The sequence below is a fragment of the Triturus cristatus genome, chromosome 8 (genome assembly GCF_964204655.1).
Source record: "Triturus cristatus chromosome 8, aTriCri1.1, whole genome shotgun sequence".
Classification (NCBI taxonomy): domain Eukaryota; kingdom Metazoa; phylum Chordata; class Amphibia; order Caudata; family Salamandridae; genus Triturus; species Triturus cristatus.
The window spans coordinates 54,356,886-54,381,699 of record NC_140591.1 but is presented as its reverse complement, the minus strand read 5'-3'; the positions used below and the strand labels follow the sequence as shown (position 1 = coordinate 54,381,699).

The 24,814-nt window shown below is 37.5% G+C and overlaps 6 non-coding genes across 6 annotated transcripts; all 6 read left to right on the top strand.

The window, feature by feature from the left end:
• The first annotated feature begins 6,800 nt into the window (after positions 1-6,800).
• On the top strand, positions 6,801-6,873 carry TRNAF-GAA (transfer RNA phenylalanine (anticodon GAA)). Its single transcript has one exon. It is a non-coding gene; the product is annotated as a tRNA-Phe (tRNA).
• Positions 6,874-8,548: 1,675 nt separating this feature from the next.
• TRNAF-GAA (transfer RNA phenylalanine (anticodon GAA)) lies at positions 8,549-8,621 on the top strand. Its single transcript has one exon. It is a non-coding gene; the product is annotated as a tRNA-Phe (tRNA).
• A 6,904-nt stretch (positions 8,622-15,525) lies between these two features.
• On the top strand, positions 15,526-15,598 carry TRNAF-GAA (transfer RNA phenylalanine (anticodon GAA)). The gene has a single exon. It is a non-coding gene; the product is annotated as a tRNA-Phe (tRNA).
• Positions 15,599-18,434: 2,836 nt separating this feature from the next.
• On the top strand, positions 18,435-18,507 carry TRNAF-GAA (transfer RNA phenylalanine (anticodon GAA)). Its single transcript has one exon. It is a non-coding gene; the product is annotated as a tRNA-Phe (tRNA).
• Positions 18,508-20,770: 2,263 nt separating this feature from the next.
• Positions 20,771-20,843, top strand: TRNAF-GAA (transfer RNA phenylalanine (anticodon GAA)). Its single transcript has one exon. It is a non-coding gene; the product is annotated as a tRNA-Phe (tRNA).
• Positions 20,844-21,939: 1,096 nt separating this feature from the next.
• On the top strand, positions 21,940-22,012 carry TRNAF-GAA (transfer RNA phenylalanine (anticodon GAA)). Its single transcript has one exon. It is a non-coding gene; the product is annotated as a tRNA-Phe (tRNA).
• The last annotated feature ends 2,802 nt before the right edge of the window (positions 22,013-24,814 follow it).

Here is a 24,814-nt window from a genome sequence, read left to right as displayed (position 1 = left end):
TTCAACATATTATTTACTTTCTGTCTTCCTTTCAGACTTGCTTCCACCTCTCTTGTATTCAACTATGCCTCATTTATTTGCAACTTCTTGCTTTATTTTAAAGTAAAGCTTTGCCTGCATCAGCCTCCAATTCCCCTTATACAAAACTGTCAGTAGTCAGATGACATAGCTTGTACACCCTGGCCATATAGGTCTGTGTTTCAGAGTATAAGTCAATTTAGAGTTTAGAAAAAAAAATTCTACCTACCTTGTCCCCTAAAAAGGATATTCACTCATCAGACCAAGTTACCTGCTGAATGATACTGGACACTTTAACACATAACTATAAACGAAAATAGAATGACCAGGTTCTGTATGTATCGTCTACAATTATTAATAATACATCAGGAGGCCACAGGGACTTGTTGGCTGAAATATCTCAGTTGGGAGATCGTTAGACTGAAGAGCTTAAGGTACCTGATTCAATCCTGACTTTCAGCACAGTGCGAGGGGATCCTACATTCTTGCAAAATATTTCTTGAAATCAGCTCTATTTTTTTTTTCTTTATTTCTCAAAATATTTTATCAACTGATCAACAACATGATAACTTCAACAAAAAGTTGTCTTTCTGTCCTCCTTCTAAACTTGCTTCCACCTCTCTTGCCATCAACTTTGATGATGAATTTATCCCATTTTATACTTTTTTCAAAGTAAACTCTTGTCTGCATCAGCTTTCACTTCTCCTTGAACAAAGTTGTCAGTATTGAGATGACATAGCTTACCTACTCAGGCGACATACGTCTGTGTAATACAGTGCTGGTCCACTCAGAGTTTTAAAAGAAAAACGACCTAACATTTATCCCAAAAACGCTACTCACCCATTTCACCAGTTAGCTGCTGAACAATGCAGGACACATTAAAACACAGCTCTAACCTCAGATTGAAAATCCAGGTTCTGCATCTCTGTTCTGGGATTGTTCAAAAAAAGAGGCTGTATACTATAGCTGCTGGCAGGCCGAAATAGCTCAGTTGGGAGAGCGTTAGACTGAAGATCTAAAGATCCCGGGTTTCGGCACATTTTGAACTTCTGCTTTGCATGCCACAAAGACTATTTTGAGTCAACTCATATTGACTTTGTTTATAATGATCAAAACCTTTTATCAAGATAATCGACAATACAATTAATTCAACATATTATTTACTTTCTGTCTTTCTTTCAAACTTGCTTCCACCTCTCTTGTATTCAACTTTGCCTCCTTTATTTCCCAATTCTTCCTTTAATTGAAAGTAAAGCTTTGCCTGCATCAGCCTCGAGTTCCCCTTATACAAAACTGTTAGTAGTCAGATGACCTAGCTTGCCGACCCTCGCCATATAGGTCTGTGTTTCTGAGTATAAGTCCATTCATAGTTTACAAACATCATCTAACTAACTTGGCTCCTAAAAAGGAAATTCACCCATCAGACCAATTTAGCTACTGAATAATACTGGACAATTTAACACATAACTGCACATGCAGATAGAGTGACCAGGTTCTGCATTTATCTTTAACAATTATAAAAAATACAACAGAAAGCCAAAATTGCCAGCTGGATGAAATAGCTCAGTTGGGAGAGCAGTAGACTGAAGATCTAAAGGTCCCTGGTTCAATCCCGGGTTTAGGCACATTTTGAACTTCTGCTTTGCATGCCACAAATGCTATTTGGAGTCAACTCATATTGACGTTGTTTATAATGATCAAAACCTTTTATCAAGCTGATCGATAAGACAACCATTTCAACATATTTTTTACATTCTGTCTTTCTGTCAAACTTGCTTCCACCTCTCTTGTATTCAACTTTACCTGCTTTATTTGCCAATTCTTCCTTTAATTGAAAGTAAAGCTTTGCCTGCATCAGCCTCGAGTTCCCCTTATACAAAACTGTTAGTAGTCAGATGACCTAGTTTGCCTACCCTCGCCATATAGGTCTGTGTGTCTGAGTATAAGTCCATTCATAGTTTACAAACATCTTCTAACTAACTTGGCTCCTAAAAAGGAAATTCACCCATCAGACCAATTTAGCTGCTGAATAATATTGGACAATTTAACACATAACTGCACATGCAGATAGAATGACCAGGGTCTGCATTTATCTTTAACAATTATCAAAAATACAACAGAAAGCCAAAATGGCCAGCTGGATGAAATAGCTCAGTTGGGCGAGTGTTAGATTGAAAATCTAAAAGTCCCTTGTTCAATGCTGGGTTTCGGAAAAGTCTGAGAGGTTTCTTGCTTCTCACAAAATATTTCTTGGTATCAGCTCAAGTTTTTCTTTCTTTATTTATCAAAATATTTGATCAACTGATCGACAACATGATCAATTCAACATAGAATTGTCTTTCTGTCCTCCTTCTAAATTTGCTTCCACCTCTCTTGCATTCAGCTTCGACTACAAATGTTTCCTATTTCATGCTTTTTTGTAAAGTAAACTCTTGTCTGCATCAGCTTCCACTTCTCCTTGAACACAGATTTCAGTATTCAGATGACATAGCTTACCTACTCAGGCCAAATACCTCTGTGTAATATGGTGCTAGTCCATTCAGAGTAAAAAAAAAAGCTACCTAACCTGGATCCGAAAAATGCTATTTACCTATTGCACCCGTTAACTGATGAATGATACAGGACATCTTAAAACATAGCTCTAGCATGAGGTTGAGCATCTATTTTCTTGGGAAGTTTAAAAGAAAGGATGAAGACCCAAACTACCAGCAGGCCGAAATAGCTCAGTTGGGAGAGCGTTAGACTGAAGATCTAAAGGTCCCTGGTTCAATCCTGGGTTTTGGCACAATTTCAACTTCTGCTTTTCATGTCACAAAAGCTGTTTGGAGTTAAATCAACGCTCTTCTTTATCAAAACCTTTTATCAATCTGATCAACAACACAATCAATTCAACATATTATTTACTTTCTGTCTTCCTTTCAAAGTTGCTTCCACCTCTCTTGTATTCAACTATGCCTCATTTATTTGAAACTTCTTGCTTTATTTTAAAGTAAAGCTTTGCCTGCATCAGCCTCCAATTCCCCTTATACAAAACTGTCAGTAGTCAGATGACATAGCTTGTACACCCTGGCCATATAGGTCTGTGTTTCAGAGTATAAGTCAATTCAGAGTTTAGAAAAAAAATTCTACCTACCTTGTCCCCTAAAAAGGATATTCACACATCAGACCAAGTTACCTGCTGAATGATACTGGACACTTTAACACATAACTATAAACGAAAATAGAATGACCAGGTTCTGTATGTATCGTCTACAATTATTAATAATACATCAGGAGGCCACAGGGACTTGTTGGCTGAAATATCTCAGTTGGGAGATCGTTAGACTGAAGAGCTTAAGGTACCTGATTCAATCCTGACTTTCAGCACAGTGCGAGGGGATCCTACATTCTTGCAAAATATTTCTTGAAATCAGCTCTGGTTTTTTTTACTTTATTTCTCAAAATATTTTATCAACTGATCAACAACATGATAACTTCAACAAAAAGTTGTCTTTCTGTCCTCCTTCTAAACTTGCTTCCACCTCTCTTGCCATCAGCTTTGATGACGAATTTATCCCATTTCATACTTTTTTCAAAGTAAACTCTTGTCTGCATCAGCTTTCACTTCTCCTTGAACAAAGTTGTCAGTATTGAGATGACATAGCTTACCTACTCAGGCGACATACGTCTGTGTAATACAGTGCTGGTCCACTCAGAGTTTTAAAAGAAAAACGACCTAACATTTATCCCAAAAACGCTACTCCCCATTTCACCAGTTAGCTGCTGAACAATGCAGGACACATTAAAACACAGCTCTAACCTCAGATTGAAAATCCAGGTTCTGCATCTCTGTTCTGGGATTGTTCAAAAAAAGAGGCTGAATACTATAGCTGCTGGCAGGCCGAAATAGCTCAGTTGGGAGAGCGTTAGACTGAAGATCTAAAGATCCCGGGTTTCGGCACATTTTGAACTTCTGCTTTGCATGCCACAAAGACTATTTTGAGTCAACTCATATTGACTTTGTTTATAATGATCAAAACCTTTTATCAAGATAATCGACAATACAATTAATTCAACATATTATTTACTTTCTGTCTTTCTTTCAAACTTGCTTCCACCTCTCTTGTATTCAACTTTGCCTCCTTTATTTCCCAATTCTTCCTTTAATTGAAAGTAAAGCTTTGCCTGCATCAGCCTCGAGTTCCCCTTATACAAAACTGTTAGTAGTCAGATGACCTAGCTTGCCGACCCTCGCCATATAGGTCTGTGTTTCTGAGTATAAGTCCATTCATAGTTTACAAACATCATCTAACTAACTTGGCTCCTAAAAAGGAAATTCACCCATCAGACCAATTTAGCTACTGAATAATACTGGACAATTTAACACATACCTGCACATGCAGATAGAGTGACCAGGTTCTGCATTTATCTTTAACAATTATAAAAAATACAACAGAAAGCCAAAATTGCCAGCTGGATGAAATAGCTCAGTAGGGAGAGCAGTAGACTGAAGATCTAAAGGTCCCTGGTTCAATCCCGGGTTTAGGCACATTTTGAACTTCTGCTTTGCATGCCACAAATGCTATTTGGAGTCAACTCATATTGACGTTGTTTATAATGATCAAAACCTTTTATCAAGCTGATCGATAAGACAACCATTTCAACATATTTTTTACATTCTGTCTTTCTGTCAAACTTGCTTCCACCTCTCTTGTATTCAACTTTACCTGCTTTATTTGCCAATTCTTCCTTTAATTGAAAGTAAAGCTTTGCCTGCATCAGCCTCGAGTTCCCCTTATACAAAACTGTTAGTAGTCAGATGACCTAGTTTGCCTACCCTCGCCATATAGGTCTGTGTGTCTGAGTATAAGTCCATTCATAGTTTACAAACATCTTCTAACTAACTTGGCTCCTAAAAAGGAAATTCACCCATCAGACCAATTTAGCTGCTGAATAATATTGGACAATTTAACACATAACTGCACATGCAGATAGAATGACCAGGGTCTGCATTTATCTTTAACAATTATCAAAAATACAACAGAAAGCCAAAATGGCCAGCTGGATGAAATAGCTCAGTTGGGCGAGTGTTAGATTGAAAATCTAAAAGTCCCTTGTTCAATGCTGGGTTTCGGAAAAGTCTGAGAGGTTTCTTGCTTCTCACAAAATATTTCTTGGTATCAGCTCAAGTTTTTCTTTCTTTATTTATCAAAATATTTGATCAACTGATCGACAACATGATCAATTCAACATAGAATTGTCTTTCTGTCCTCCTTCTAAATTTGCTTCCACCTCTCTTGCATTCAGCTTCGACTACAAATGTTTCCTATTTCATGCTTTTTTGTAAAGTAAACTCTTGTCTGCATCAGCTTCCACTTCTCCTTGAACACAGATTTCAGTATTCAGATGACATAGCTTACCTACTCAGGCCAAATACCTCTGTGTAATATGGTGCTAGTCCATTCAGAGTAAAAAAAAAAGCTACCTAACCTGGATCCGAAAAATGCTATTTACCTATTGCACCCGTTAACTGATGAATGATACAGGACATCTTAAAACATAGCTCTAGCATGAGGTTGAGCATCTATTTTCTTGGGAAGTTTAAAAGAAAGGATGAAGACCCAAACTACCAGCAGGCCGAAATAACTCAGTTGGGAGAGCGTTAGACTGAAGATCTAAAGGTCCCTGGTTCAATCCTGGGTTTTGGCACAATTTCAACTTCTGCTTTTCATGTCACAAAAGCTGTTTGGAGTTAAATCAACGCTCTTCTTTATCAAAACCTTTTATCAATCTGATCAACAACACAATCAATTCAACATATTATTTACTTTCTGTCTTCCTTTCAAAGTTGCTTCCACCTCTCTTGTATTCAACTATGCCTCATTTATTTGAAACTTCTTGCTTTATTTTAAAGTAAAGCTTTGCCTGCATCAGCCTCCAATTCCCCTTATACAAAACTGTCAGTAGTCAGATGACATAGCTTGTACACCCTGGCCATATAGGTCTGTGTTTCAGAGTATAAGTCAATTCAGAGTTTAGAAAAAAAAATTCTACCTACATTGTCCCCTAAAAAGGATATTCACTCATCAGACCAAGTTACCTGCTGAATGATACTGGACACTTTAACACATAACTATAAACGAAAATAGAATGACCAGGTTCTGTATGTATCGTCTACAATTATTAATAATACATCAGGAGGCCACAGGGACTTGTTGGCTGAAATATCTCAGTTGGGAGATCGTTAGACTGAAGAGCTTAAGGTACCTGATTCAATCCTGACTTTCAGCACAGTGCGAGGGGATCCTACATTCTTGCAAAATATTTCTTGAAATCAGCTCTAGTTTTTTTCTTTATTTCTCAAAATATTTTATCAACTGATCAACAACATGATAACTTCAACAAAAAGTTGTCTTTCTGTCCTCCTTCTAAACTTGCTTCCACCTCTCTTGCCATCAGCTTTGATGACGAATTTATCCCATTTTATACTTTTTTCAAAGTAAACTCTTGTCTGCATCAGCTTTCACTTCTCCTTGAACAAAGTTGTCAGTATTGAGATGACATAGCTTACCTACTCAGGCGACATACGTCTGTGTAATACAGTGCTGGTCCACTGAGAGTTTTAAAAGAAAAACAACCTAACATTTATCCCAAAAACGCTACTCACCCATTTCACCAGTTAGCTGCTGAACAATGCAGGACACATTAAAACACAGCTCTAACCTCAGATTGAAAATCCAGGTTCTGCATCTCTGTTCTGGGATTGTTCAAAAAAAGAGGCTGAATACTATAGCTGCTGGCAAGCCGAAATAGCTCAGTTGGGAGAGCGTTAGACTGAAGATCTAAAGGTCCCTGGTTCGATCCCGGGTTTCGGCTTATTTTGAACTTCTGCTTTGCATGCCACAAAGACTATTTTGAGTCAACTCATATTGACTTTGTTTATAATGATCAAAACCTTTTATCAAGATAATCGACAATACAATTAATTCAACATATTATTTACTTTCTGTCTTTCTTTCAAACTTGCTTCCACCTCTCTTGTATTCAACTTTGCCTCCTTTATTTCCCAATTCTTCCTTTAATTGAAAGTAAAGCTTTGCCTGCATCAGCCTCCAGTTCCCCTTATACAAAACTGTTAGTAGTCAGATGACCTAGCTTGCCGACCCTCGCCATATAGGTCTGTGTTTCTGAGTATAAGTCCATTCATAGTTTACAAACATCATCTAACTAACTTGGCTCCTAAAAAGGAAATTCACCCATCAGACCAATTTAGCTACTGAATAATACTGGACAATTTAACACATAACTGCACATGCAGATAGAGTGACCAGGTTCTGCATTTTTCTTTAACAATTATAAAAAATACAACAGAAAGCCAAAATTGCCAGCTGGATGAAATAGCTCAGTTGGGAGAGCAGTAGACTGAAGATCTAAAGGTCCCTGGTTCAATCCCGGGTTTAGGCACATTTTGAACTTCTGCTTTGCATGCCACAAATGCTATTTGGAGTCAACTCATATTGACGTTGTTTATAATGATCAAAACCTTTTATCAAGCTGATCGATAAGACAACCATTTCAACATATTTTTTACATTCTGTCTTTCTGTCAAACTTGCTTCCCCCTCTCTTGTATTCAACTTTACCTGCTTTATTTGCCAATTCTTCCTTTAATTGAAAGTAAAGCTTTGCCGGCATCAGCCTCGAGTTCCCCTTATACAAAACTGTTAGTAGTCAGATGACCTAGTTTGCCTACCCTCGCCATATAGGTCTGTGTGTCTGAGTATAAGTCCATTCATAGTTTACAAACATCTTCTAACTAACTTGGCTCCTAAAAAGGAAATTCACCCATCAGACCAATTTAGCTGCTGAATAATATTGGACAATTTAACACATAACTGCACATGCAGATAGAATGACCAGGGTCTGCATTTATCTTTAACAATTATCAAAAATACAACAGAAAGCCAAAATGGCCAGCTGGATGAAATAGCTCAGTCGGGAGAGTGTTAGATTGAAAATCTAAAAGTCCCTTGTTCAATGCTGGGTTTCGGAAAAGTCTGAGAGGTTTCTTGCTTCTCACAAAATATTTCTTGGTATCAGCTCAAGTTTTTCTTTCTTTATTTATCAAAATATTTGATCAACTGATCGACAACATGATCAATTCAACATAGAATTGTCTTTCTGTCCTCCTTCTAAATTTGCTTCCACCTCTCTTGCATTCAGCTTCGACTACAAATGTTTCCTATTTCATGCTTTTTTGTAAAGTAAACTCTTGTCTGCATCAGCTTCCACTTCTCCTTGAACACAGATTTCAGTATTCAGATGACATAGCTTACCTACTCAGGCCAAATACCTCTGTGTAATATGGTGCTAGTCCATTCAGAGTAAAAAAAAAAGCTACCTAACCTGGATCCGAAAAATGCTATTTACCTATTGCACCCGTTAACTGATGAATGATACAGGACATCTTAAAACCTAGCTCTAGCATGAGGTTGAGCATCTATTTTCTTGGGAAGTTTAAAAGAAAGGATGAAGACCCAAACTACGAGCAGGCTGAAATAGCTCAGTTGGGAGAGCGTTAGACTGAAAATCTAAAGGTCCCTGGTTCAATCCCGGGTTTCGGCACAATTTCAACTTCTGCTTTTCATGTCACAAAAGCTGTTTGGAGTTAAATCAACGCTCTTCTTTATCAAAACCTTTTATCAATCTGATCAACAACACAATCAATTCAACATATTATTTACTTTCTGTCTTCCTTTCAGACTTGCTTCCACCTCTCTTGTATTCAACTATGCCTCATTTATTTGCAACTTCTTGCTTTATTTTAAAGTAAAGCTTTGCCTGCATCAGCCTCCAATTCCCCTTATACAAAACTGTCAGTAGTCAGATGACATAGCTTGTACACCCTGGCCATATAGGTCTGTGTTTCAGAGTATAAGTCAATTTAGAGTTTAGAAAAAAAAATTCTACCTACCTTGTCCCCTAAAAAGGATATTCACTCATCAGACCAAGTTACCTGCTGAATGATACTGGACACTTTAACACATAACTATAAACGAAAATAGAATGACCAGGTTCTGTATGTATCGTCTACAATTATTAATAATACATCAGGAGGCCACAGGGACTTGTTGGCTGAAATATCTCAGTTGGGAGATCGTTAGACTGAAGAGCTTAAGGTACCTGATTCAATCCTGACTTTCAGCACAGTGCGAGGGGATCCTACATTCTTGCAAAATATTTCTTGAAATCAGCTCTATTTTTTTTTTCTTTATTTCTCAAAATATTTTATCAACTGATCAACAACATGATAACTTCAACAAAAAGTTGTCTTTCTGTCCTCCTTCTAAACTTGCTTCCACCTCTCTTGCCATCAACTTTGATGATGAATTTATCCCATTTTATACTTTTTTCAAAGTAAACTCTTGTCTGCATCAGCTTTCACTTCTCCTTGAACAAAGTTGTCAGTATTGAGATGACATAGCTTACCTACTCAGGCGACATACGTCTGTGTAATACAGTGCTGGTCCACTCAGAGTTTTAAAAGAAAAACGACCTAACATTTATCCCAAAAACGCTACTCACCCATTTCACCAGTTAGCTGCTGAACAATGCAGGACACATTAAAACACAGCTCTAACCTCAGATTGAAAATCCAGGTTCTGCATCTCTGTTCTGGGATTGTTCAAAAAAAGAGGCTGTATACTATAGCTGCTGGCAGGCCGAAATAGCTCAGTTGGGAGAGCGTTAGACTGAAGATCTAAAGATCCCGGGTTTCGGCACATTTTGAACTTCTGCTTTGCATGCCACAAAGACTATTTTGAGTCAACTCATATTGACTTTGTTTATAATGATCAAAACCTTTTATCAAGATAATCGACAATACAATTAATTCAACATATTATTTACTTTCTGTCTTTCTTTCAAACTTGCTTCCACCTCTCTTGTATTCAACTTTGCCTCCTTTATTTCCCAATTCTTCCTTTAATTGAAAGTAAAGCTTTGCCTGCATCAGCCTCGAGTTCCCCTTATACAAAACTGTTAGTAGTCAGATGACCTAGCTTGCCGACCCTCGCCATATAGGTCTGTGTTTCTGAGTATAAGTCCATTCATAGTTTACAAACATCATCTAACTAACTTGGCTCCTAAAAAGGAAATTCACCCATCAGACCAATTTAGCTACTGAATAATACTGGACAATTTAACACATAACTGCACATGCAGATAGAGTGACCAGGTTCTGCATTTATCTTTAACAATTATAAAAAATACAACAGAAAGCCAAAATTGCCAGCTGGATGAAATAGCTCAGTTGGGAGAGCAGTAGACTGAAGATCTAAAGGTCCCTGGTTCAATCCCGGGTTTAGGCACATTTTGAACTTCTGCTTTGCATGCCACAAATGCTATTTGGAGTCAACTCATATTGACGTTGTTTATAATGATCAAAACCTTTTATCAAGCTGATCGATAAGACAACCATTTCAACATATTTTTTACATTCTGTCTTTCTGTCAAACTTGCTTCCACCTCTCTTGTATTCAACTTTACCTGCTTTATTTGCCAATTCTTCCTTTAATTGAAAGTAAAGCTTTGCCTGCATCAGCCTCGAGTTCCCCTTATACAAAACTGTTAGTAGTCAGATGACCTAGTTTGCCTACCCTCGCCATATAGGTCTGTGTGTCTGAGTATAAGTCCATTCATAGTTTACAAACATCTTCTAACTAACTTGGCTCCTAAAAAGGAAATTCACCCATCAGACCAATTTAGCTGCTGAATAATATTGGACAATTTAACACATAACTGCACATGCAGATAGAATGACCAGGGTCTGCATTTATCTTTAACAATTATCAAAAATACAACAGAAAGCCAAAATGGCCAGCTGGATGAAATAGCTCAGTTGGGCGAGTGTTAGATTGAAAATCTAAAAGTCCCTTGTTCAATGCTGGGTTTCGGAAAAGTCTGAGAGGTTTCTTGCTTCTCACAAAATATTTCTTGGTATCAGCTCAAGTTTTTCTTTCTTTATTTATCAAAATATTTGATCAACTGATCGACAACATGATCAATTCAACATAGAATTGTCTTTCTGTCCTCCTTCTAAATTTGCTTCCACCTCTCTTGCATTCAGCTTCGACTACAAATGTTTCCTATTTCATGCTTTTTTGTAAAGTAAACTCTTGTCTGCATCAGCTTCCACTTCTCCTTGAACACAGATTTCAGTATTCAGATGACATAGCTTACCTACTCAGGCCAAATACCTCTGTGTAATATGGTGCTAGTCCATTCAGAGTAAAAAAAAAAGCTACCTAACCTGGATCCGAAAAATGCTATTTACCTATTGCACCCGTTAACTGATGAATGATACAGGACATCTTAAAACATAGCTCTAGCATGAGGTTGAGCATCTATTTTCTTGGGAAGTTTAAAAGAAAGGATGAAGACCCAAACTACCAGCAGGCCGAAATAGCTCAGTTGGGAGAGCGTTAGACTGAAGATCTAAAGGTCCCTGGTTCAATCCTGGGTTTTGGCACAATTTCAACTTCTGCTTTTCATGTCACAAAAGCTGTTTGGAGTTAAATCAACGCTCTTCTTTATCAAAACCTTTTATCAATCTGATCAACAACACAATCAATTCAACATATTATTTACTTTCTGTCTTCCTTTCAAAGTTGCTTCCACCTCTCTTGTATTCAACTATGCCTCATTTATTTGAAACTTCTTGCTTTATTTTAAAGTAAAGCTTTGCCTGCATCAGCCTCCAATTCCCCTTATACAAAACTGTCAGTAGTCAGATGACATAGCTTGTACACCCTGGCCATATAGGTCTGTGTTTCAGAGTATAAGTCAATTCAGAGTTTAGAAAAAAAATTCTACCTACCTTGTCCCCTAAAAAGGATATTCACACATCAGACCAAGTTACCTGCTGAATGATACTGGACACTTTAACACATAACTATAAACGAAAATAGAATGACCAGGTTCTGTATGTATCGTCTACAATTATTAATAATACATCAGGAGGCCACAGGGACTTGTTGGCTGAAATATCTCAGTTGGGAGATCGTTAGACTGAAGAGCTTAAGGTACCTGATTCAATCCTGACTTTCAGCACAGTGCGAGGGGATCCTACATTCTTGCAAAATATTTCTTGAAATCAGCTCTGGTTTTTTTTACTTTATTTCTCAAAATATTTTATCAACTGATCAACAACATGATAACTTCAACAAAAAGTTGTCTTTCTGTCCTCCTTCTAAACTTGCTTCCACCTCTCTTGCCATCAGCTTTGATGACGAATTTATCCCATTTCATACTTTTTTCAAAGTAAACTCTTGTCTGCATCAGCTTTCACTTCTCCTTGAACAAAGTTGTCAGTATTGAGATGACATAGCTTACCTACTCAGGCGACATACGTCTGTGTAATACAGTGCTGGTCCACTCAGAGTTTTAAAAGAAAAACGACCTAACATTTATCCCAAAAACGCTACTCCCCATTTCACCAGTTAGCTGCTGAACAATGCAGGACACATTAAAACACAGCTCTAACCTCAGATTGAAAATCCAGGTTCTGCATCTCTGTTCTGGGATTGTTCAAAAAAAGAGGCTGAATACTATAGCTGCTGGCAGGCCGAAATAGCTCAGTTGGGAGAGCGTTAGACTGAAGATCTAAAGATCCCGGGTTTCGGCACATTTTGAACTTCTGCTTTGCATGCCACAAAGACTATTTTGAGTCAACTCATATTGACTTTGTTTATAATGATCAAAACCTTTTATCAAGATAATCGACAATACAATTAATTCAACATATTATTTACTTTCTGTCTTTCTTTCAAACTTGCTTCCACCTCTCTTGTATTCAACTTTGCCTCCTTTATTTCCCAATTCTTCCTTTAATTGAAAGTAAAGCTTTGCCTGCATCAGCCTCGAGTTCCCCTTATACAAAACTGTTAGTAGTCAGATGACCTAGCTTGCCGACCCTCGCCATATAGGTCTGTGTTTCTGAGTATAAGTCCATTCATAGTTTACAAACATCATCTAACTAACTTGGCTCCTAAAAAGGAAATTCACCCATCAGACCAATTTAGCTACTGAATAATACTGGACAATTTAACACATACCTGCACATGCAGATAGAGTGACCAGGTTCTGCATTTATCTTTAACAATTATAAAAAATACAACAGAAAGCCAAAATTGCCAGCTGGATGAAATAGCTCAGTAGGGAGAGCAGTAGACTGAAGATCTAAAGGTCCCTGGTTCAATCCCGGGTTTAGGCACATTTTGAACTTCTGCTTTGCATGCCACAAATGCTATTTGGAGTCAACTCATATTGACGTTGTTTATAATGATCAAAACCTTTTATCAAGCTGATCGATAAGACAACCATTTCAACATATTTTTTACATTCTGTCTTTCTGTCAAACTTGCTTCCACCTCTCTTGTATTCAACTTTACCTGCTTTATTTGCCAATTCTTCCTTTAATTGAAAGTAAAGCTTTGCCTGCATCAGCCTCGAGTTCCCCTTATACAAAACTGTTAGTAGTCAGATGACCTAGTTTGCCTACCCTCGCCATATAGGTCTGTGTGTCTGAGTATAAGTCCATTCATAGTTTACAAACATCTTCTAACTAACTTGGCTCCTAAAAAGGAAATTCACCCATCAGACCAATTTAGCTGCTGAATAATATTGGACAATTTAACACATAACTGCACATGCAGATAGAATGACCAGGGTCTGCATTTATCTTTAACAATTATCAAAAATACAACAGAAAGCCAAAATGGCCAGCTGGATGAAATAGCTCAGTTGGGCGAGTGTTAGATTGAAAATCTAAAAGTCCCTTGTTCAATGCTGGGTTTCGGAAAAGTCTGAGAGGTTTCTTGCTTCTCACAAAATATTTCTTGGTATCAGCTCAAGTTTTTCTTTCTTTATTTATCAAAATATTTGATCAACTGATCGACAACATGATCAATTCAACATAGAATTGTCTTTCTGTCCTCCTTCTAAATTTGCTTCCACCTCTCTTGCATTCAGCTTCGACTACAAATGTTTCCTATTTCATGCTTTTTTGTAAAGTAAACTCTTGTCTGCATCAGCTTCCACTTCTCCTTGAACACAGATTTCAGTATTCAGATGACATAGCTTACCTACTCAGGCCAAATACCTCTGTGTAATATGGTGCTAGTCCATTCAGAGTAAAAAAAAAAGCTACCTAACCTGGATCCGAAAAATGCTATTTACCTATTGCACCCGTTAACTGATGAATGATACAGGACATCTTAAAACATAGCTCTAGCATGAGGTTGAGCATCTATTTTCTTGGGAAGTTTAAAAGAAAGGATGAAGACCCAAACTACCAGCAGGCCGAAATAACTCAGTTGGGAGAGCGTTAGACTGAAGATCTAAAGGTCCCTGGTTCAATCCTGGGTTTTGGCACAATTTCAACTTCTGCTTTTCATGTCACAAAAGCTGTTTGGAGTTAAATCAACGCTCTTCTTTATCAAAACCTTTTATCAATCTGATCAACAACACAATCAATTCAACATATTATTTACTTTCTGTCTTCCTTTCAAAGTTGCTTCCACCTCTCTTGTATTCAACTATGCCTCATTTATTTGAAACTTCTTGCTTTATTTTAAAGTAAAGCTTTGCCTGCATCAGCCTCCAATTCCCCTTATACAAAACTGTCAGTAGTCAGATGACATAGCTTGTACACCCTGGCCATATAGGTCTGTGTTTCAGAGTATAAGTCAATTCAGAGTTTAGAAAAAAAAATTCTACCTACATTGTCCCCTAAAAAGGATATTCACTCATCAGACCAAGTTACCTGCTGAATGATACTGGACACTTTAACACATAACTATAAACGAAAATAGAATGACCAGGTTCTGTATGTATCGTCTACAATTATTAATAATACATCAGGAGGCCACAGGGACTTGTTGGCTGAAATATCTCAGTTGGGAGATCGTTAGACTGAAGAGCTTAAGGTACCTGATTCAATCCTGACTTTCAGCACAGTGCGAGGGGATCCTACATTCTTGCAAAATATTTCTTGAAATCAGCTCTAGTTTTTTTTTCTTTATTTCTCAAAATATTTTATCAACTGATCAACAACATGATAACTTCAACAAAAAGTTGTCTTTCTGTCCTCCTTCTAAACTTGCTTCCACCTCTCTTGCCATCAGCTTTGATGACGAATTTATCCCATTTTATACTTTTTTCAAAGTAAACTCTTGTCTGCATCAGCTTTCACTTCTCCTTGAACAAAGTTGTCAGTATTGAGATGACATAGCTTACCTACTCAGGCGACATACGTCTGTGTAATACAGTGCTGGTCCACTTAGAGTTTTAAAAGAAAAACGACCTAACATTTATCCCAAAAACGCTACTCACCCATTTCACCAGTTAGCTGCTGAACAATGCAGGACACATTAAAACACAGCTCTAACCTCAGATTGAAAATCCAGGTTCTGCATCTCTGTTCTGGGATTGTTCAAAAAAAGAGGCTGAATAATATAGCTGCTGGCAGGCCGAAATAGCTCAGTTGGGAGAGTGTTAGACTGAAGATCTAAAGGTCCCTGGTTCGATCCCGGGTTTCGGCACATTTTGAACTTCTGCTTTGCATGCCACAAAGACTATTTTGAGTCAACTCATATTGACTTTGTTTATAATGATCAAAACCTTTTATCAAGATAATCGACAACACAATTAATTCAACATATTATTTACTTTCTGTCTTTCTTTCAAACTTGCTTCCACCTCTCTTGTATTCAACTTTGCCTCCTTTATTTCCCAATTCTTCCTTTAATTGAAAGTAAAGCTTTGCCTGCATCAGCCTCCAGTTCCCCTTATACAAAACTGTTAGTAGTCAGATGACCTAGCTTGCCGACCCTCGCCATATAGGTCTGTGTTTCTGAGTATAAGTCCATTCATAGTTTACAAACATCATCTAACTAACTTGGCTCCTAAAAAGGAAATTCACCCATCAGACCAATTTAGCTACTGAATAATACTGGACAATTTAACACATAACTGCACATGCAGATAGAGTGACCAGGTTCTGCATTTATCTTTAACAATTATAAAAAATACAACAGAAAGCCAAAATTGCCAGCTGGATGAAATAGCTCAGTTGGGAGAGCAGTAGACTGAAGATCTAAAGGTCCCTGGTTCAATCCCGGGTTTAGGCACATTTTGAACTTCTGCTTTGCATGCCACAAATGCTATTTGGAGTCAACTCATATTGACGTTGTTTATAATGATCAAAACCTTTTATCAAGCTGATCGATAAGACAACCATTTCAACATATTTTTTACATTCTGTCTTTCTGTCAAACTTGCTTCCACCTCTCTTGTATTCAACTTTACCTGCTTTATTTGCCAATTCTTCCTTTAATTGAAAGTAAAGCTTTGCCTGCATCAGCCTCGAGTTCCCCTTATACAAAACTGTTAGTAGTCAGATGACCTAGTTTGCCTACCCTCGCCATATAGGTCTGTGTGTCTGAGTATAAGTCCATTCATAGTTTACAAACATCTTCTAACTAACTTGGCTCCTAAAAAGGAAATTCACCCATCAGACCAATTTAGCTGCTGAATAATATTGGACAATTTAACACATAACTGCACATGCAGATAGAATGACCAGGGTCTGCATTTATCTTTAACAATTATCAAAAATACAACAGAAAGCCAAAATGGCCAGCTGGATGAAATAGCTCAGTCGGGAGAGTGTTAGATTGAAAATCTAAAAGTCCCTTGTTCAATGCTGGGTTTCGGAAAAGTCTGAGAGGTTTCTTGCTTCTCACAAAGTATTTCTTGGTATCAGCTCAAGTTTTTCTTTCTTTATTTATCAAAATATTTGATCAACTGATCGACAACATGATCAATTCAACATAGAATTGTCTTTCTGTCCTCCTACTAAATTTGCTTCCACCTCTCTTGCATTCAGCTTCGCCTATAAATGTTTCCTATTTCATGCTTTTTTGTAAAGTAAACTCTTGTCTGCATCAGCTTCCACTTCTCCTTGAACACAGATTTCAGTATTCAGATGACATAGCTTACCTACTCAGGCCAAATACCTCTGTGTAATATGGTGCTAGTCCATTCAGAGTAAAAAAAAAAGCTACCTAACCTGGATCCGAAAAATGCTATTTACCTATTGCACCCGTTAACTGATGAATGATACAGGACATCTTAAAACATAGCTCTAGCATGAGGTTGAGCATCTATTTTCTTGGGAAGTTTAAAAGAAAGGATGAAGACCCAAACTACCAGCAGGCTGAAATAGCTCAGTTGGGAGAGCGTTAGACTAAAGGTCCCTGGTTCAATCCCGGGTTTCGGCACAATTTCAACTTCTGCTTTTCATGTCACAAAAGCTGTTTGTGTTGTTGATGAGATTGATAAAAGGTTTTGATAAAGAAGAGCGTTGATTTAACTCCAATCAATTCAACATATTATTTACTTTCTGTCTTCCTTTCAAACTTGCTTCCACCTCTCTTGTATTCAACTATGCCTCATTTATTTTAAACTTCTTGCTTTATTTTAAAGTAAAGCTTTGCCTGCATCAGCCTCCAATTCCCCTTATACAAAACTGTCAGTAGTCAGATGACATAGCTTGTACACCCTGGCCATATAGGTCTGTGTTTCAGAGTATAAGTCAATTCAGAGTTTAGAAAAAAAAATTCTACCTACCTTGTCCCCTAAAAAGGATATTCACTCATCAGACCAAGTTACCTGCTGAATGATACTGGACACTTTAACACATAACTATAAACGAAAATAGAATGACCAGGTTCTGTATGTATCGTCTACAATTATTAATAATACATCAGGAGGCCACAGGGACTTGTTGGCTGAAATATCTCAGTTGGGAGATCGTTAGACTGAAGAGCTTAAGGTACCTGATTCAATCCTGACTTTCAGCACAGTGCGAGGGGATCCTACATTCTTGCAAAATATTTCTTGAAATCAGCTCTAGTTTTTTTTTCTTTATTTCTCAAAATATTTTATCAACTGATCAACAACATGATAACTTCAACAAAAAGTTGTCTTTCTGTCCTCCTTCTAAACTTGCTTCCACCTCTCTTGCCATCAACTTTGATGACGAATTTATCCCATTTTATACTTTTTTCAAAGTAAACTCTTGTCTGCATCAGCTTTCACTTCTCCTTGAACAAAGTTGTCAGTATTGAGATGACATAGCTTACCTACTCAGGCGACATACGTCTGTGTAATACAGTGCTGGTCCACTGAGAGTTTTAAAAGAAAAACGACCTAACATTTATCCCAAAAACGCTACTCACCCATTTCACCAGTTAGCTGCTGAACAATGCAGGACACATTAAAACACAGCTCTAACCTCAGATTGAAAATCCAGGTTCTGCATCTCTGTTCTGGGATTGTTCAAAAAAAGAGGCTGAATACTATAGCTGCTGGCAGGCCGAAATAGCTCAGTTGGGAGAGTGTTAGACTGAAGATCTAAAGGTCCCTGGTTCGATCCCGGGTTTCGGCACATTTTGAACTTCTGCTTTGCATGCCACAAAGACTATTTTGAGTCAACTCATATTGACTTTGTTTAAAATGATCAAAACCTTTTATCAAGATAATCGACAATACAATTAATTCAACATATTATTTACTTTCTGTCTTTCTTTCAAACTTGCTTCCACCTCTCTTGTATTCAACTTTGCCTCCTTTATTTCCCAATTCTTCCTTTAATTGAAAGTAAAGCTTTGCCTGCATCAGCCTCCAGTTCCCCTTATACAAAACTGTTAGTAGTCAGATGACCTAGCTTGCCGACCCTCGCCATATAGGTCTGTGTTTCTGAGTATAAGTCCATTCATAGTTTACAAACATCATCTAACTAACTTGGCTCCTAAAAAGGAAATTCACCCATCAGACCAATTTAGCTACTGAATAATACTGGACAATTTAACACATAACTGCACATGCAGATAGAGTGACCAGGTTCTGCATTTATCTTTAACAATTATAAAAAATACAACAGAAAGCCAAAATTGCCAGCTGGATGAAATAGCTCAGTTGGGAGAACAGTAGACTGAAGATCTAAAGGTCCCTGGTTCAATCCCGGGTTTAGGCACATTTTGAACTTCTGCTTTGCATGCCACAAATGCTATTTGGAGTCAACTCATATTGACGTTGTTTATAATGATCAAAACCTTTTATCAAGCTGATCGAAAAGACAACCATTTCAACATATTTTTTACATTCTGTCTTTCTGTCAAACTTGCTTCCACCTCTCTTGTATTCAACTTTACCTGCTTTATTTCCCAATTCTTCCTTTAATTGAAAGTAAAGCTTTGCCTGCATCAGCCTCCAGTTCCCCTTATACAAAACTGTTAGTAGTCAGATGACCTAGCTTGCCGACCCTCGCCATATAGGTCTGTGTTTCTGAGTATAAGTCCATTCATAGTTTACAAACATCATCTAACTAACTTGGCTCCTAAAAAGGAAATTCACCCATCAGACCAATTTAGCTACTGAATAATACTGGACAATTTAACACATAACTGCACATGCAGATAGAGTGACCAGGTTCTGCATTTATCTTTAACAATTATAAAAAATACAACAGAAAGCCAAAATTGACAGCTGGATGAAATAGCTCAGTTGGGAGAGCAGTAGACTGAAGATCTAAAGGTCCCTGGTTCAATCCCGGGTTTAGGCACATTTTGAACTTCTGCTTTGCATGCCACAAATGCTATTTGGAGTCAACTCATATTGACGTTGTTTATAATGATCAAAACCTTTTATCAAGCTGATCGATAAGACAACCATTTCAACATATTTTTTACATTCTGTCTTTCTGTCAAACTTGCTTCCACCTCTCTTGTATTCAACTTTACCTGCTTTATTTGCCAATTCTTCCTTTAATTGAAAGTAAAGCTTTGCCTGCATCAGCCTCGAGTTCCCCTTATACAAAACTGTTAGTAGTCAGATGACCTAGTTTGCCTACCCTCGCCATATAGGTCTGTGTGTCTGAGTATAAGTCCATTCATAGTTTACAAACATCTTCTAACTAACTTGGCTCCTAAAAAGGAAATTCACCCATCAGACCAATTTAGCTGCTGAATAATATTGGACAATTTAACACATAACTGCACATGCAGATAGAATGACCAGGGTCTGCATTTATCTTTAACAATTATCAAAAATACAACAGAAAGCCAAAATGGCCAGCTGGATGAAATAGCTCAGTTGGGAGAGTGTTAGATTGAAAATCTAAAAGTCCCTTGTTCAATGCTGGGTTTCGGAAAAGTCTGAGAGGGTTCTTGCTTCTCACGAAATATTTCTTGGTATCAGCTCAAGTTTTTCTTTCTTTATTTATCAAAATATTTGATCAACTGATCGACAACATGATCAATTCAACATAGAATTGTCTTTCTGTCCTCCTTCTAAATTTGCTTCCACCTCTCTTGCATTCAGCTTCGACTACAAATGTTTCCTATTTCATGCTTTTTTGTAAAGTAAACTCTTGTCTGCATCAGCTTCCACTTCTCCTTGAACACAGATTTCAGTATTCAGATGACATAGCTTACCTACTCAGGCCAAATACCTCTGTGTAATATGGTGCTAGTCCATTCAGAGTAAAAAAAAAAGCTACCTAACCTGGATCCGAAAAATGCTATTTACCTATTGCACCCGTTAACTGATGAATGATACAGGACATCTTAAAACCTAGCTCTAGCATGAGGTTGAGCATCTATTTTCTTGGGAAGTTTAAAAGAAAGGATGAAGACCCAAACTACCAGCAGGCTGAAATAGCTCAGTTGGGAGAGCGTTAGACTGAAAATCTAAAGGTCCCTGGTTCAATCCCGGGTTTCGGCACAATTTCAACTTCTGCTTTTCATGTCACAAAAGCTGTTTGGAGTTAAATCAACGCTCTTCTTTATCAAAACCTTTTATCAATCTGATCAACAACACAATCAATTCAACATATTATTTACTTTCTGTCTTCCTTTCAAACTTGCTTCCACCTCTCTTGTATTCAACTATGCCTCATTTATTTGCAACTTCTTGCTTTATTTTAAAGTAAAGCTTTGCCTGCATCAGCCTCCAATTCCCCTTATACAAAACTGTCAGTAGTCAGATGACATAGCTTGTACACTCTGGCCATATAGGTCTGTGTTTCAGAGTATAAGTCAATTTAGAGTTTAGAAAAAAAAATTCTACCTACCTTGTCCCCTAAAAAGGATATTCACTCATCAGACCAAGTTACCTGCTGAATGATACTGGACACTTTAACACATAACTATAAACGAAAATAGAATGACCAGGTTCTGTATGTATCATCTACAATTATTAATAATACATCAGGAGGCCACAGGGACTTGTTGGCTGAAATATCTCAGTTGGGAGATCGTTAGACTGAAGAGCTTAAGGTACCTGATTCAATCCTGACTTTCAGCACAGTGCGAGGGGATCCTACATTCTTGCAAAATGTTTCTTGAAATCAGCTCTATTTTTTTTTTCTTTATTTCTCAAAATATTTTATCAACTGATCAACAACATGATAACTTCAACAAAAAGTTGTCTTTCTGTCCTCCTTCTAAACTTGCTTCCACCTCTCTTGCCATCAACTTTGATGACGAATTTATCCCATTTTATACTTTTTTCAAAGTAAACTCTTGTCTGCATCAGCTTTCACTTCTCCTTGAACAAAGTTGTCAGTATTGAGATGACATAGCTTACCTACTCAGGCGACATACGTCTGTGTAATACAGTGCTGGTCCACTCAGAGTTTTAAAAGAAAAACGACCTAACATTTATCCCAAAAACGCTACTCACCCATATCACCAGTTAGCTGCTGAACAATGCAGGACACATTAAAACACAGCTCTAACCTCAGATTGAAAATCCAGGTTCTGCATCTCTGTTCTGGGATTGTTCAAAAAAAGAGGCTGAATACTATAGCTGCTGGCAGGCCGAAATAGCTCAGTTGGGAGAGTGTTAGACTGAAGATCTAAAGGTCCCTGGTTCGATCCCGGGTTTCGGCACATTTTGAACTTCTGCTTTGCATGCCACAAAGACTATTTTGAGTCAACTCATATTGACTTTGTTTAAAATGATCAAAACCTTTTATCAAGATAATCGACAATACAATTAATTCAACATATTATTTACTTTCTGTCTTTCTTTCAAACTTGCTTCCACCTCTCTTGTATTCAACTTTGCCTCCTTTATTTCCCAATTCTTCCTTTAATTGAAAGTAAAGCTTTGCCTGCATCAGCCTCCAGTTCCCCTTATACAAAACTGTTAGTAGTCAGATGACCTAGCTTGCCGACCCTCGCCATATAGGTCTGTGTTTCTGAGTATAAGTCCATTCATAGTTTACAAACATCATCTAACTAACTTGGCTCCTAAAAAGGAAATTCACCCATCAGACCAATTTAGCTACTGAATAATACTGGACAATTTAACACATAACTGCACATGCAGATAGAGTGACCAGGTTCTGCATTTATCTTTAACAATTATAAAAAATACAACAGAAAGCCAAAAATGACAGCTGGATGAAATAGCTCAGTTGGGAGAGCAGTATACTGAAGATCTAAAGGTCCCTGGTTCAATCCCGGGTTTAGGCACATTTTGAACTTCTGCTTTGCATGCCACAAATGCTATTTGGAGTCAACTCATATTGACGTTGTTTATAATGATCAAAACCTTTTATCAAGCTGATCGATAAGACAACCATTTCAACATATTTTTTACATTCTGTCTTTCTGTCAAACTTGCTTCCACCTCTCTTGTATTCAACTTTACCTGCTTTATTTGCCAATTCTTCCTTTAATTGAAAGTAAAGCTTTGCCTGCATCAGCCTCGAGTTCCCCTTATACAAAACTGTTAGTAGTCAGATGACCTAGTTTGCCTACCCTCGCCATATAGGTCTGTGTGTCTGAGTATAAGTCCATTCATAGTTTACAAACATCTTCTAACTAACTTGGCTCCTAAAAAGGAAATTCACCCATCAGACCAATTTAGCTGCTGAATAATATTGGACAATTTAACACATAACTGCACATGCAGATAGAATGACCAGGGTCTGCATTCATCTTTAACAATTATCAAAAATACAACAGAAAGCCAAAATGGCCAGCTGGATGAAATAGCTCAGTTGGGAGAGTGTTAGATTGAAAATCTAAAAGTCCCTTGTTCAATGCTGGGTTTCGGAAAAGTCTGAGAGGTTTCTTGCTTCTCACAAAATATTTCTTGGTATCAGCTCAAGTTTTTCTTTCTTTATTTATCAAAATATTTGATCAACTGATCGACAACATGATCAATTCAACATAGAATTGTCTTTCTGTCCTCCTTCTAAATTTGCTTCCACCTCTCTTGCATTCAGCTTCGACTACAAATGTTTCCTATTTCATGCTTTTTTGTAAAGTAAACTCTTGTCTGCATCAGCTTCCACTTCTCCTTGAACACAGATTTCAGTATTCAGATGACATAGCTTACCTACTCAGGCCAAATACCTCTGTGTAATATGGTGCTAGTCCATTCAGAGTAAAAAAAAAAGCTACCTAACCTGGATCCGAAAAATGCTATTTACCTATTGCACCCGTTAACTGATGAATGATACAGGGCATCTTAAAACATAGCTCTAGCATGAGGATGAGCATCTATTTTCTTGGGAAGTTTAAAAGAAAGGATGAAGACCCAAACTACCAGCAGGCTGAAATAGCTCAGTTGGGAGAGCGTTAGAGTGAAGATTTAAAGGTCCCTGGTTCAATCCTGGGTTTCGGCACAATTTCAACTTCTGCTTTTCATGTCACAAAAGCTGTTTGGAGTTAAATCAAAGCTCTTCTTTATCAAAACCTTTCATCAATCTGATCAACAACACAATCAATTCAACATATTATTTACTTTCTGTCTTCCTTTCAAACTTGCTTCCACCTCTCTTGTATTCAACTATGCCTCATTTATTTGCAACTTCTTGCTTTATTTTAAAGTAAAGCTTTGCCTGCATCAGCCTCCAATTCCCCTTATACAAAACTGTCAGTAGTCAGATGACATAGCTTGTACACCCTGGCCATATAGGTCTGTGTTTCAGAGTATAAGTCAATTCAGAGTTTAGAAAAAAAATTCTACCTACCTTGTCCCCTAAAAAGGATATTCACACATCAGACCAAGTTACCTGCTGAATGATACTGGACACTTTAACACATAACTATAAACGAAAATAGAATGACCAGGTTCTGTATGTATCGTCTACAATTATTAATAATACATCAGGAGGCCACAGGGACTTGTTGGCTGAAATATCTCAGTTGGGAGATCGTTAGACTGAAGAGCTTAAGGTACCTGATTCAATCCTGACTTTCAGCACAGTGCGAGGGGATCCTACATTCTTGCAAAATATTTCTTGAAATCAGCTCTAGTTTTTTTTTCTTTATTTCTCAAAATATTTTATCAACTGATCAACAACATGATAACTTCAACAAAAAGTTGTCTTTCTGTCCTCCTTCTAAACTTGCTTCCACCTCTCTTGCCATCAGCTTTGATGACGAATTTATCCCATTTTATACTTTTTTCAAAGTAAACTCTTGTCTGCATCAGCTTTCACTTCTCCTTGAACAAAGTTGTCAGTATTGAGATGACATAGCTTACCTACTCAGGCGACATACGTCTGTGTAATACAGTGCTGGTCCACTTAGAGTTTTAAAAGAAAAACGACCTAACATTTATCCCAAAAACGCTACTCACCCATTTCACCAGTTAGCTGCTGAACAATGCAGGACACATTAAAACACAGCTCTAACCTCAGATTGAAAATCCAGGTTCTGCATCTCTGTTCTGGG